Source organism: Pleurodeles waltl, chromosome 5 (assembly GCF_031143425.1).
Source record: "Pleurodeles waltl isolate 20211129_DDA chromosome 5, aPleWal1.hap1.20221129, whole genome shotgun sequence".
Classification (NCBI taxonomy): domain Eukaryota; kingdom Metazoa; phylum Chordata; class Amphibia; order Caudata; family Salamandridae; genus Pleurodeles; species Pleurodeles waltl.
Window position 1 is genome coordinate 1294759228 of NC_090444.1, and position 15614 is coordinate 1294774841.

The 15614-nt window shown below is 43.3% G+C and overlaps 1 long non-coding RNA gene across 1 annotated transcript in view; it reads left to right on the forward strand.

The window, feature by feature from the left end:
* LOC138297378 (uncharacterized) overlaps window positions 1–15614 on the forward strand; it is a 138034-nt gene that overhangs the window by 7598 nt on the left and 114822 nt on the right. The window contains exon 2 of the long non-coding RNA XR_011204066.1: window positions 9839–9972. This is a non-coding gene — a long non-coding RNA (uncharacterized lncRNA). The remainder of the gene's footprint in view (window positions 1–9838; window positions 9973–15614) is intronic.

Consider the following 15614-nt stretch of genomic DNA (forward strand, 5'->3'; position numbering starts at 1 on the left):
GTGGCTACCGGTAGCTCCGATTTTTCCTCTTCCTGGTTGGGACTTGCTAGACTGCCATTTTGGTTAGCGGTCTAGTTGCTCAGTCCTTTGAGCCTCGTTTGGCTTCCTCGGTGCATTTGATGCCGGCCGTGCAACATAACAGGACTCTGTGAGCATTTTTAATCTTTTTTCACTGATAATTCAATATTTTAGCTGCCGAATTGATAATTGTCTACTGTGTGATTTTAATGATATTGTTGTTTTTTCCTCCGTTTTAGAAGGTTATATGTTTTTACCTTCTGTCTTTTTGCCGGGGGTTACTTTTTTTAGAAAGAATATTTTTCTTTTAGGAAAGAACTTTTTATTGGGGGCATAATTCTTGTTTTATTGAAGCATCGGAGCCCGTGTTCATTGGCTACCGGTAGCTCAGTTTTTTCCTCTTCCTGGTTGGGACTTGCTAGACCGCCATTTTGGTTAGCGGTCTAGTTGCTCAGTCCTTTGAGCCTCGTTTGGCTTCCTCGGTGCATTTAATGCCGGTCGGAGGCCGGCCGCGCAGCGGCCGCGCCGAAGGCACGCCACAGGCAAGCCCGTCTGCGCCCGTCCGCGCCCCGAAGTGCCCAGAGCCCAGAGATGCTGCTCTTTTTACTATAAATAGGTTGGTTTATTCTTCCTCGCAGCTCCAGGCACTGAGAAGTGCAGGGTTTTGTCCATCCCTTTTGGGTACTCCTGGGCCCCACGTCTCTCCTTTTTGCTCTAACTGTTCTTGGCCTCCCATGGTTTCCTTACCCTCTGGCACCCCTTCTCCCCAAATGGGCAAAATGCTGTTGCTTAACTGTCGTTCTCTGCCAGCTCACTCCTTACATATTTATACTCTTTTAGAAGACCTTTCTCCGGATGCCCTGTTTCTTACTGAAACTTGGTTGGGTGATGACTCTGCAGTGGATGTCTACAATTCTTTACCCTCTACTTACTCTATGGCATACGTGGATCGACCCCTTGCGAGAGGTGGCGGTATAGTCACTATTTATAAAAATACCTTTAGGTGCGTCACATCATCCTTTGACATTCCAGACTGTGAAAGTTTAACTTTCTCTCTTTATCTGTCGCCCACTTTTACTTTCTCTGGAATGCTTTTCTATCGGCCTCCGGGACCTGGTACTCGCGTTTTAGATACTTTACCTGAGGTTGCAGCCAGTTTCATTTGTAAATCCCCTAATTTTACTATCCTTGGGGATTTCAATATCCATCTTGATAATGAAGACTGTCCTCAACCTAAATCACTATTAGCTTCTCTCACTGCGCTTGACTTAACTCAACATGTAATTGGATCCACTCACATTAAAGGCCATACTCTGGACCTTATATTCAACAGTACCCCTAATCTTACTGCCCTGGCTCCGTTGCCTCTAACTTGGACAGATCACTCTCTCCTATCATTTTCTTTTTCCTATAATGCCATGCGAGATCTGCAATCTAGCTCTTTAACCTCCGGACGTATCTGGTCAAAGCTGGTTTCCAGTGAGTGGCGCGCTGCTCTTCAAGCTTCCCTTAGGTTCAATAACTTCCCTGCCTCTGCAGATTCATTTGATGAGTGGATTTCCTCCTCTTTGGATGGTATTCTGCCTATTAAATCAAGAGTAAAAAAACTATCCCATAAGGCTAAACCCTGGTTCTCTCCTTTCTTATTAGAAATGAGAAAGAAATGTAAAAAATTTGAAAGAATCTGGAGAAAGAACTACAGCCCCTCTGCCAGAGAAGTTTATAGGCAATCCATCAGACTTTATCACCAAAATATTAAAGCCGCCCAGTCCCCTTACTATGGCACCAAAGTAGAAAATTCTTCCTGCTCACAGAAGGAAATTTTTCAGATCTTTAAAGAACTCACCATAACCCCTATGCCAGCCCCACCCACAGAGGCCTCCATTGAATATAGCAACCGTTTGGCATCTTATTTCCATGATAAAGTCATCAAGATATATTCTGGGTTTTCTTCCTCCCTTCCCCAGGAGTCCTTAGAAGATCAAGCTATGGACTCTGCTTTTTCTGGGATTTCATTGACTGCTTTTGCACCTCTTACGGATGCCGTAACAGCCAATTTCCTCCTCAAAATTAAATCGGGCTCTCCCCTTGATCCCGCTCCCCCAGCCATTCTTTCGTGGGTTTCAGATATTATTGTCCCTCCTCTCACAAAAATACTGAATCACTCCTTATCTTCAGGTTCTCTCCCTCCATCCTTCAAGCAAGCCATTATTAAGCCTCTTCTAAAAAAGCCCAAGCTGGATCCTTCTTTATTGGAGAATTACAGACCTATTGCTCTTCTTCCCATCTCGGCAAAAATCCTGGAGAAACATGTTAACTATCAATTAACCAGTTACCTGGAGAGCCATGAGCTCCTCCACCCTACTCAAATGGGCTTTAGAGTTCATCATAGTAAGGAGTCAGCTCTCCTTACGGTGACTGAGTCAGCCGTCAACCTTTGGATCAAGGGGCTTATGTGGCCATCATTCTACTTGATCTTAGCGCAGCTTTTGATACGGTGGACCACAATCTTCTCTGCTGCAGGCTCTTTGAATTAGGGATAGGAGGTTAAGCCCTGTCTTGGCTCTCTGCCTTTCTTAAAGGAAGATCTTTTCAAGTTTTGGATCGAGCCTTTTTCTCTGAGATTTTTCCATTGACTTGTGGAGTCCCTCAGGGCTCCTCCCTGAGTCCGACTCTTTTCAACGTTTATCTGTCCCCACTGGCTAAAGTGATTGCTCTTTATAACTTTTCCTTGGTCACCTATGCCGACGATACCCAGCTTGTGGTATCGCTATCTAGCTCTGGGGACTCATCCGCGGCCAATCTTTCTTGCTGCATGAAGGACATTGGAGACTGGATGATTCAATCTAAACTTAAATGTAATGATGGAAAATCTGAAGTTATTGTCTTAGGTAATGGTTCCCCAGCCTCCCGCCTCTCATCGTACTCAGAAGTTTTTAACAATCTTCCTCCTACCAAAGCAAGGTAAAAAGCCTTGGCTTTTGGTTGGATTCTCTCTTGACTATGGATTTTCAAGCTAACAAAGTCTCTTCTACATGTTTTGGTAACTTAAGAGTCCTTACGAAGATTTTAAACCTTCTACCCTCCACGGCCAGAAGAATCCTTGTTCAAACTCTGATTGTTTCCCACCTTGACTACGGGAACTCTCTGTTTCTCAGTTCCCCGGCCTATGTGATAAAGAAGTTGCAGACAGTGCAGAATGCAGCAGCCAGGCTTCTCACTGATCTTCCCAGACATCTGTCTGCAAAGCCGGCTTTTTCAATACTCCACTGGCTCCCTATCAAGCAGCGCATTCATTTTAAAGCCCTGTGCATTTTTCACAGGGCTCTCCATGATAAGGGTCCGATGTTCTTTAGAAAACGGATCCTTATCTACACCCCCTCCAGAAGTCTGAGATCTTCTTCCTTCCGACATGTTAATATCTCTCGGTTCAAGAGAGCCTGGGGAGCCAACTCCTTTTCCATCAAGGCCGCCCGCCTTTGGAATGCTCTTCCCTCTGAGCTCCATCATGAACCCTCAGAGCAGCTTTTTAGGAAGAAACTAAAAACTATCCTTTTCTGTAGCTAATTTCTCTGGATCTTCCTTGTCTCTGGTAGTAGTCATGTTATGTTAGCGCTGGGATGCCTTAGGGTAACTACGCGCTTTATAAGTACATAAAAATAAAACGAAACTAAACCTTGATGGGACAAAGCATCTGCTTTGCGATTATCCTTTCCGGGGCGGAATGTTACCACAAAATCAAACTCGGCAAAAAACAGCATCCATCGGAGTTGCAGAGGAGTCAAAAGTCTAGCTGAGCTCATGAATTGGAGATTACGGTGATCTGTATATACTGTGATAGTGTATTTGGCACCTAGCAAATGGTGTCTCCATTCTTTGAAGGCATCATGGATTGCCAGAAACTCTTTCTCAGCGATAACATAATTTTGTTCTGCTTCATTCAGCTTTCGAGACATGTAGGCTACAGGATGTAGTTGACCAGTATCTTTACTGCGTTGTAATAACACTGCACCAATTGCTACATCTGAAGCATCTGCCTCTGCTATGAAAGACCGCTCAACGTCCTGATGAGTCAAGACTGGGGCAGTGGAGAAAGCTTCCTTTAGCGTTGAAAAGGCTCTGTCAGCTTCAGAGGACCACACAAAAGGTTCTTTCTTTCTCAACAACTTGGTGATTGGCGCCACTGTCTGAGAGAAATGATTTATGAACCTGCAATAGAAGTTTGCAAAACCTAGAAAGCACTGAGCATCTCGAACATTCTTTGGAGTGGGCCAATCAGTTACGGCTTGTCTTTCTGCCATGACCATACCTTGAGGAGTAAGGATGACTTCCTAAGAACGCGACGGTGGTAACATGGAATTCACATTTGGTTAATTTGCAATACAGATTATGCTTTCAAAGGCTGTGAGAACCTGTTTTACATGCTGGACTCCATTGTCTGAATAGATTAGGATATCATCGATGTAGACTATTGCAAATAAATCTAGATACTCTCTAAGGACGCCATTCAGAAAGAATTGAAATGCTGCTGGAGCGTTACAAAGCCCAAAGGGCATGACTGTGTACTCAAACACACCATGTCGGGTTTTAAAGGCAGTTTTCAATTCATCGCCTTCTCTCATTCTGACCAAATGGTAAGCGCCTCTTAAGTCTAACTTAGTGTAGATTTTTGCTTTTTTAACTTGATCCAACAAGACAGGAATCAGCGGTAATGGGTACTTGTTCTTGACTGTGATCTTATTCAAACCTCTATAGTCTATGCAAGTTCTGCTGTCACTCTCTGATTTTGGAGAGTTGACGGGGCGGGTTGGGGATTCTGCACTCCCTTGTGATGGCCCTGAGTCGAAGAGGGAATGATAATGAAAATGAAACACTTGTCACATGCTTGTTATGTGGAGCACTGGGGAAGGGGTCGGGGATACCAAGGAAGACAGCAGGTCAGAACATAGGGCAGCTCCCACAATGGTGGTTTATCCTGGTGAGACAGCAGCTTCTGGTAAAGTGCCTCTTGTGGAACCAGCATCAGGGAGCAGCTGGCAGCAGGACATCAAACAGAAAAGCAGTCCAGTGAGTCCTTTATGTCACCCTGCAGGTAGCAGGGCAGCAACAGAAGAGCAGTCCAAGTGAGTCTTTTTGTGCAGTGCAGCAGTCCTTTTGACAGAGGTTCGGTCCCAGTTCTAAATGTGCTCTCCAATCATGAGATCAGAGCCCTTCTACTTATACTTCAAAATGCCTTTGAGGGGGTGACTTCAAAGGGACCCTTTCAAGTAACACACAACCCCCTTCCAACCCAGCCCTGTCTCTAGACATCAGTAGTGAGACATCAGCCCATTGTGTGAAGACAGGACACACCCTCTTGACATGTAAGGTGTGAACTACCATCCCTCTCCCCAGCCTAGGAAGACTATCAGTATGCAAATGCCTCTTCTGTCACAACCAGCCCCTCCTGTGTTGTGACTGTCTGGAAAGTATGCACCAAGTGGACCTGCCACTCTGCCCTGGATGTGGATTAGAGTTAGGCTGCAAAGCACATAGAGTTACAAGCACAGAGACATGCCCACTTTTAAAAGTGGCATTTCAAAAATAGTAATGTAAAATCCAGCTATTAGCAAGATTTTTCAGTACCGTTCCAAACACGCCAGTGCTACTCCTTTGGGATCAGAAATTACCACTTAAAATATATAAGTGAATTCTCAATGCTGTCCTATGAAAGGACCAGCCCTCACAGTAGTGAAAAACAAAATAAGCAGTTTGACACTACTGGGACATTTAAAACATACAAGTACGTGTCCTACCTTTTACATACACATCACCTAGCCCTTAGGGCTATCTAGGGCCTACCTTAGGGGACTTAGGTGTAGTTAAAAAGGGAGATTAGGCCCTGGCAATTAGTTTGAATTGCCAAAGCAATGTGGCAGTAAACTGAGCACACAGTCACTGCAGTGGCAGGCCTGAGACAAGCTTGAAAGGCTACTTGTGTGAGTGACGCAATCAGCACATTCAGGGCCATTAGTAGCATTTATTTTATATGCCCTGGATATAGGGTATACCACTTTACAATAGACTTACAGGAAATTAAATATGCTAAACAGGTGGAAGCCAATTATACCAAGTTTTAGGGGAGAGAGCATATGCCTTTAGCACTGATTAACAGTGATAAAGTGCCCAGAGCCTTAAAGCCAACAAAAAGAGAGTTATAAGAATAGGAGGAGAAAGGCAAAAGGTTTGGAGATATGCCTTCAGAAAGGGCCAGTTCCAACAAATCTAAACAAATGGAAGGGCCTAGCTGATATCTCTATATGTACCTGGTGAGAATGATTAAGATTCATTAGTGCTGAGGGAATATTTTCCCAACAACATCGGCCATCAGTGAAGAGCCCAATGTATGGGAAACTGGAATCCTGTTTTGCTAAAGTCAGTCCTCCATAAATCCACATTTGATACATTACCTAGAGATTGTATTGCCTATCACACAATTGACATTCACCCTGTATCATAAGGGATCTGACTTGTCTCTGTTATATCACTACACTTTTTCAGAATACAAGACTAGAATTAGGGCTGTTATTTCTTTCTGCTATTCAATCAGTTTTGTTCATCTTGTGAAAACAATAGTGCATACTTAGATAAAAAAAATGGTTAGATTTTGGACTAATTGTACAATATACATAGTGAAAATAAAGTAGCTCCCTATGACTCTAGTTTCCATACCCATAAGTGACCCCATTAGTGCCACTGTAGCACTCCTGGCAATCCAATACTGGTACATTTGAGAATCTGCTTTGTGGCAAACTAATTCTAGATTATTATTGTGAATCAAGAGAGTTTGCAGCACATCTGGTTTTGGTGTACTGATATAAGTCTCAAGATGCATATGCTCATCTGCAAGCAGCAAGTGTTAGGTGTGGCTTGAGCCAAGCTTGAACAACTAGGCACTGTGATGGCCCGTACGCATGTTTGTGGTCATTTTGGAAATGTCCCAACCAGGGGTCCCCTGGCCGCTCTGGAATATGGGTATTTTAAATGTTCATCGCACAGGCTTGGTTCATGAATTTCAGGGAATTTCAGGTTATGCTAAACATGCATAGTTAGGCACGTGTACAAATTCACACACTTTTTTACTTCTGGGACTGGTTTAACCAGTAAAAGTCTCAGGGAGATTACATTAAGCAGAAAGTGTATTGCAGGCGGAATCAACATCAAATCCCATGCTGACGACACCAAGCGCATACTTTCCCATTCCAGCAAGACTCCAAACACCTTGACTAATTTCTCTGCCTGCGTGACCTAAGTCACCAGATGGATGAAAACCAACAGCCTCAAGTTCTACACAGACAAGATGGAAGTAGTAATCTTCAACAAAGACATCTTGCTCTGGGAGTCCAAACTCAGACTGACACCCCTCTGGGTAACTCATGTAAAGAACCTCAGAATAGTAATCGACAATCAACTCGTCATGACTGTCCAAGTGAACACAGTTCATCTCCTGCTTCTACACACTCAAGATACTCAAGAAGATCTTCAAAAGTGTCTCTACCACCACTTGCAGAACCGTCACCCAGCAAACTGGACTATGGCAATGCACTCTGTGCTGGAATCAACACTCAACTGACTGGAAGACCCCAGAGCAAACATAACCTAGTGGCCTGGCTTAATACACACATCATGCTGCACTGCAAATATTGGCTCACAATCCACAAACTAGCTCTCCTCAAACTTCTCATGCACACAAACAAAGCCTTATACAACATTGGCCCCCACATGCCTCAATAATCATATAAACATCCACAGTCCTATCAGATCCAGCAGTTCTGCCTTCCCCTAATTGGCTTCTAAAGCCTGGAATGACATGCACATCAGAGCCACCTCCTCAGTTCTTGAATTCCAAAAGAAACTGAATACCTGGCTTTTCACCCAGACATTGCTCCTGCTTCAGTGCCAGGATGCCCTCCTGGTGAGTCGTGCACTCTACAAATAAAAATAAAATAACATAGATTTGAAGTCATTCTAGATTCTCATTGATGGGCCATCTACGAGTGGTAATTCCTCTTTTAGCCACATCACCCTTTCCTTCTGCTGTTTTTTCACATTACATCAAATTCCTACCAATTATAATAGCCCTTCCTTACAATATCCTCCAAGATTAACATGATCCAGCAAGTAATGTTTCAAAATGTGCTTCAATTTACCTGCAATAAACATTTCCAGGAATATAGTACATTCTGTTCCAGCCACGACACACACATGACCCATGGATGCCTAAAAGTACTCAGACCATCTTCCTTAACTTGACCTTAATCATCGAAATCATGTTATTTACATAATTAACCTTACACTTTCGTTGTCTGCGGATGGTCTTGTTAAATAACATTTATTCACACATGATCTACATTCCTTTTTTTAAAAGCAGAATAAGTATAAAGTATAAAAAATGTCCTATTTTTAGGACTTTCACAAAACTAACACATTTCATTTGTCCTGCTTGTGGCCTTCCATATATGAGCATTGTTCTCTACATGTATGCTTCAATTACTGTATGTGAATTTCTAGATACCTTGATTACCTCAGCTGTGATGCTTTCTAGGACCCTGTTTAACGTCCAAAATGTATTGCTCTTTACAGGCAGACTGTTCCTTCTGTTTGTATCATAGACACATAGCAGGGTTAACACAGGGGTCATTGAAGACAGGCAGGCAAAGCAGTCCAACCCTGCCCGTTGTAAACCCTATCTGACCTTTTTCACTGCAGTGAAGTTGCATCATAGTTGTACACAAATCCAGCATGCAGTTGAACTCCTAGTTGGTGGAAACCTCTCTTTTCCCCTGTCTTTCTCACTAGAGTAATGGTACAACATACTCCACAGAGTAGTTCAAATGACTTACCTACTCCTTTTCTGGGTACCCCAGGATAGGAAAACGTGAGACAAGAAGCAAGAGGCAGTCCTACCCCCTCCTCCTGGGCTCCTTCTGGGCTTCTAAGATGCTCTTTAGGTTAGCTTTATTACAGCTCTCTATCAAACTGTTGGGGCTGCTAGGATGTATAAGAGTTGTAGTTCAAACCACATTCATCCAACGTAGCCTTCATAGAGGTGGAAAGAAGTTGCCCTCTCAGTTACATATCATATTTCTTGGAAATACAACTAAGGAGAAAATTACAAGAAGACATCCATTTATTTTATGATTATTGAACATATCATTTGCACCAAAAGCTGTCATGGTGCCTTACAAACTCCTAGAATCTATACAATAATAATAAGACAATAAAAACAAACAAACAACATATCAGTAAGGTTGAGTTAGATGCATCATTGACTGCATCCATAGTTCAGGGGCACATAAAACAGGCACAAGTTTAACAGTTTTCTGAAACAAAATAAGAGCCGGTGGAGTTCCTAATTTCAGTGGCAGAGAGTTCCAAAGGATTGTTGCAACACTTGTGAACGTTTGACTTTGTGCTAGAGAAGGGCTGAATCTCTATTTCCATGTATAAAGAGTTCTTGCTCCTTAGATTATTTTATCCACTCAAGATGGAAGGTAAGTTGGTCATACAGAAAATATTGTTGATGAATGTCTTTATATTCAGGCAGTAGACTCAGAATTTGATCTTCGCTTTGGTGGGTAGCCAGTGCAGGTCACTTTGTACTAGAGAGATTGGATCAATTGTTTTGTAGGGGCAAATAGTATAGCAGTACAATATAGAGCGGATTTAAGTGTGACATGTAAGGGTTGATTTATATGTCCTAAACATTTTCTGTCTTGCTGAGGTGATGGGTAAGTGAAAGTAGGGTAATTATATTGTTGATGACTGTACTTTCACATAGCCCCCCATATCTGTGGCTAGAAATGGAAGACCCCACAAAGGAATGACATCACTGGCTGAAAATGCAAGTTAAATATAATGGGTGCTAGAATTGATCCCTGATGAGCACCACAGGTCACAGTCACTCTACTAGAGGTAAGCTTTTTAATTGTAATGAAGTGTTATCAGTTGAATCTATGAGTTTAGCTCTGCAGTTACTGGCTATCAGTTTTTTTATATCACTCTATCCAAATTCCCACTCCCTCCCTCCCATGTATTTGTTTCTAAGGCCAACAGAGAATTTAAATATGTGTAGATTGCATGACTTAAATAACTCCACAATAAAGATGAGGTATTGCTTGCCAATATTTGCTACCCTATTTGACCAGGTGAAGTTGGAAAATGTTTATGCTTTGTGTCACCTGCCTAGTGTGAGACAGAGGTATGTTTGAATGGTAGACAGTTTCCCTTACCTGCTTTGACTTAGTTAAGTATTACATTATGCCATTTCAACAGTATAATGCTTCTGCTGCTTTTCAGTACTTTGTCAGTTATCTTTTGTGAGACTTTCTAGACATGTTTGTTATTGTAGTCATTAACATAACCCCAATCTTTTCACAAAGTGAGATAGAGCATGAAAGACATTTGAAGATCATTCTTGGTCACTTAGTGCTTGCATGTAGAACTGAGCATGCATGAGTTATCATCTCATCAAGGCTTCTAGACAACTGGCAGGAAGATGTGACTTGTGATTTATTGTCTGACCCCTTGAAATATGTGTAATTTATAATTCTTAGGGATTGTTAATTTCTGCCGCAGCATAATCAACTGGTTTCAAAAAGGTGTTCCTAAACAGGCATCCACTTTATGTGGGTCACTGGTTCTATGGCGGCATTTTAGACCTTCTTATAGAAGCACCTGTTTTGGGCTGCCCTCAAATGAAGAGATCCTTTATTCTTGAATACCTTTAATACCTTCAGCACAAAAATAGGCAAGAATGTGTGGCAGCAGCACATTAAAATCAATCATCTTCATAATACTACAGCTTAAATGGAACTGCTAGTGGTTATGGATGTGGTCTGAGAATGAAGATGCAATTTGTTGGCGGTAGAGAATGTTGTACATATATCACAGTCCTCCTCAGTTTTTACTCTGCTTACACTCAGTAGGCATGTCACAAGGTATGACTTTCTTCTTATGGGTGGGCATCGAGGAGCAGTACTCCAAAACTTCTCATGCTTGGTACATCTTGTAGAAAGAAAGGCTGGCGGTCCTCACAGAATGTTGCTTCTGACTAGTGTGGGGCATCAACTGTTTGGAGAATGCACTACGCAATGGCAACCCAATGACACACTGTCAGAAGGCATGACTAAGGCATTGATTACCGCTTAAAACTTGGTGACTACTGAAGTGTGATACTTCTAGCCCAATCACACTGTGCCTATCTCATAGAAGGAAAGGATGACAGCCATTGCAGAGTGTCAGCACTGTGTGTTGTAAGGTTTCACATGCCAAAGGATGTACTATGCAACACTGCCCCCACGATGAACTACATTTCCCAGCAGGCCAATAACTCTTCATACATTGGAGACACAGTGACCATCTTCAATGTCTTGGCATATTGTCCCTCACGGCCTACAGCATCTTCAACAGGCAACCTTGCTACAGCTTTGCTGCAGCCAGGACCTTGCTACGTGGGTCGAAGATTTATTTTTTCAAAACGTACAGTTGCTTCCTGTAAAGTTTTTTGAAGTACATTGGGCATACAGAGAATCATGCGTCAGGTTGAGTTGTGGAAACAAACTTTGAACTATTTTAAACATTTAATATTGCCTTTGACAAAGATTGTAGGATTGTTACTTTATACTTGAGGCTTCTTCTGTGACCGAATAGGAAGGATTCTTAAGTCAGGACTTTGTTGTTCATGTTGTTTACACAAGTCTGTGCTCAAGGTATTAGCGTTCTAGTAATATTTAGAACAGGTATTATGATACTAGTTACAGAACATTAATGTAGGTAAACACCTTGCAGGGCACACAATTCAAATATAAAAACTAAGTAATTTTCACAGAGAGTGCATAGTGGCGAAGCTTGAGGCAGTTAGCCTACTCATAAAGAGAAGTGTTGGTATCTTCTTATCTCATGTACATTTAGTTTTCAGGAATTACAAGGTTCACTGAGTTGGTTATGCAGAGCTATCTCTAAGGTACAGCCATTCACTGTTACAGTTAGATGCATGAGTTTCACGTTACTAAGATCTCTGATTTAGACAGTCATTATGTCCTGCAGATATCCATGCCCAGCTGAAGTGATGAGTCACATTAGTCAATCCCAATGTCCCTTTTTCTTTCTCTTATCCCATTCTCCTTGCTCCATTTCCACCACTGGCCCTCATATTCTTGAATATGAGGCCACTGGTGTGCAAACAGTGAGAGATGGACATGTAAATCTCTTCAGTCGGATCAAGAGTACAAGGTTAGTGCCAACAGTTTGCTTAGCCCACATTGTCATCCATCTTGAGCAATGGATTCTTGCAGTCAGTTACAAATATTAGAGGCTATCAATAAATTTCAATTTCATTTTTTTAATCAGAGAATAAGGTACTACATTTAGAACTAACTGTAGTGAAACAAGAGATAGTTGATATATCAGAGAAGAAGGATGCTAATCAATTACATTTGCCCACAGATTCTCAGAACTCTGATTTCTGGGCATCAGCACTTTCTTTGAGAGACACCATGTTTTGTGCAAGTTTGTGTTATATTGTAACTGAGATCATACCTTTATCACCACCAAAAAAATATTATAAAAACCCCGAAAGGTTTGCACTATTTCTCAATGTGTCAGTTGCACCTTTTTCTGTTTTGTGTGATCAGAAATAGAAACATTCAGGAAATCACACACACTTTGTTTAGTCAGTATGCTTCTAAATCTAATACAGGCTCCCAAGATCTGTTAATTTATATTACCACATTTAAATGCTTGGTAGTTGACAGGGTCTATCAAGACCTATAAAGTGAATTGAAGGATGTCTTGGCACAAGCTGTTCATCCCCCTACTCAGTTTGATGAGCTTATAGAGTTAGCAGTGATAAATTGGATCATTAATTAGCTTAACATTGTTCTGTAAAGACTACAGTACAGTATTAGTAATCCGGCATAAGTTAAGAGAGTGGAGTTATTGAGATTTCTGAGCTCATGCAGTTAGGCAGTCTCAGGAGACCTACATCTAAAGAAGAGAGACAAAGGAGATTTAAACAAAGGTTTTGCTTATATTGTGGAAGGTCACATTCTTTAAAAACCAAGCATCAGTAAAGTTGCTCTCTAAAGGCTGCAGCCAGCAGAAAACTAGATTCCTTGATGATTAAAGGAGCTGCCTTGTTGAGTGAAGAAATTAAGGGTCAGATTCAAAGTTTGGAAGACAGGGTCACATTTGCGATGGGGTTGTAATGTATGCCAACATACGGTCCTCCTGGGACAACTGCCACTTTATATTGACAGAACCTTCATTGTCTCCATTGATGGAAAGCTTCTTTCAAAAGCTTGGCAAGGTAGGGGCTTTTGGAGGAAGATTGGAAAGTGTTGTAGGAAGTTGGCTCTGTATGTGCTATTTCAAAGTAAGGAATAGCATGCACAGAGTCCAAGGGTTCCCCTTAGAGGTAAAATAGTGGTAAAAAGAGATAATACTAATGCTCTATTTTGTGGTAGTGTGGTCGAGCAGTAGGCTTATCAAAGGAGTAGTGTTAAGCATTTGTTGTACATACACATAGACAATAAATGAGGTACACACACTCAGAGACAAATCCAGCCAATAGGTTTTGTTATAGAAAAATATATTTTCTTAGTTTATTTTAAGAACCATAGGTTCAAATTTAACATGTAATATCTTGTTTGAAAGGTATTGCAGGTAAGTACATTAGGAACTTTGAATCATTTCAATAGCATGTATACTTTTCAAGTTATTCACAAATAGCTACTTTAAAAGTGGACACAGTGCAATTTTCACAGTTCCTGGGGGAGGTAAGTTTTTGTTAGTTTTACCAGGTAAGTAAGACACTTACAGGGTTCAGTTCTTGGTCCAAGGTAGCCCACCGTTGGGGGTTCAGAGCAACCCCAAAGTTACCACACCAGCAGCTCAGGGCCGGTCAGGTGCAGAGTTCAAAGTGGTGCCCAAAACGCATAGGCTTCAATGGAGAGAAGGGGGTGCCCCGGTTCCAGTCTGCCAGCAGGTAAGTACCCGCGTCTTCGGAGGGCAGACCAGGGGGGTTTTGTAGGGCACCGGGGGGGACACAAGCCCACACAGTAATTTCACCCTCGCGGCGCGGGGGCGGCCGGATGCAGTGTTAGAACAAGCGTCGGGTTCGCAATGGAAGTCAATGAGAGATCAAGGGATCTCTTCAGCGCTGCAGGCAGGCAAGGGGGGGCTTCCTCGGGGAAACCTCCACTTGGGTAAGGGAGAGGGACTCCTGGGGGTCACTTCTGCAGTGAAAGTCCAGTCCTTCAGGTCCTGGGGGCTGCGGGTGCAGGGTCTTTTCCAGGTGTCGGGACTTAGGTTTCAGAGAGTCGCGGTCAGGGGAAGCCTCGGGATTCCCTCTGCAGGCGGCGCTGTGGGGGCTCAGGGGGGACAGGTTTTGGTACTCACAGTCGAAGAGTAGTCCGGGGGTCCTCCCTGAGGTGTTGGTTCTCCACCAGCCGAGTCGGGGTCGCCGGGTGCAGGGTTGCAAGTCTCACGCTTCTTGCGGGGAGTTGCAGGGTTCTTTAAAGCTGCTTCTTGAAACAAAGTTGCAGTCTTTTTGGAGCAGGTCCGCTGTCCTCAGGAGTTTCTTGTCGTCGTCGAAGCAGGGCAGTCCTCAGAGGATTCAGAGGTCGCTGGTCCCTTTGGAAGGCGTCGCTGGAGCAGAGTTCTTTGGAAGGCAGGAGACAGGCCGGTGAGTTTCTGGAGCCAAGGCAGTTGTTGTCTTCTGGTCTTCCTCTGCAGGGGTTTTCAGCTAGGCAGTCCTTCTTCTTGTTGTTGCAGGAATCTAATTTTCTAGGGTTCAGGGTAGCCCTTAAATACTAAATTTAAGGGCGTGTTTAGGTCTGGGGGGTTAGTAGCCAATGGCTACTAGCCCTGAGGGTGGGTACACCCTCTTTGTGCCTCCTCCCAAGGGGAGGGGGTCACAATCCTAACCCTATTGGGGGAATCCTCCATCTGCAAGATGGAGGATTTCTAAAAGTTAGAGTCACCTCAGCTCAGGACACCTTAGGGGCTGTCCTGACTGGCCAGTGACTCCTCCTTGTTGCTTTCTTTGTTCCCTCCAGCCTTGCCGCCAAAAGTGGGGGCCGTGGCCGGAGTGGGCGGGCCACTCCACTAAGCTGGAGTGCCCTGCTGGGCTGTGACAAAGGGGTGAGCCTTTGAGGCTCACCGCCAGGTGTCACAGCTCCTGCCTGGGGGAGGTGTTAGCATCTCCACCCAGTGCAGGCTTTGTTACTGGCCTCAGAGTGACAAAGGCACTCTCCCCATGGGGCCAGCAACATGTCTCTAGTGTGGCAGGCTGCTGGAACTAGTCAGCCTACACAGACAGTCGGTTAAGTTTCAGGGGGCACCTCTAAGGTGCCCTCTGGGGTGTATTTTGCAATAAAATGTACACTGGCATCAGTGTGCATTTATTGTGCTGAGAAGTTTGATACCAAACTTCCCAGTTTTCAGTGTAGCCATTATGGTGCTGTGGAGTTCGTGTTTGACAGACTCCCAGACCATATACTCTTATGGCTACCCTGCACTTACAATGTCTAAGGTTTTGTTTAGACACTGTAGGG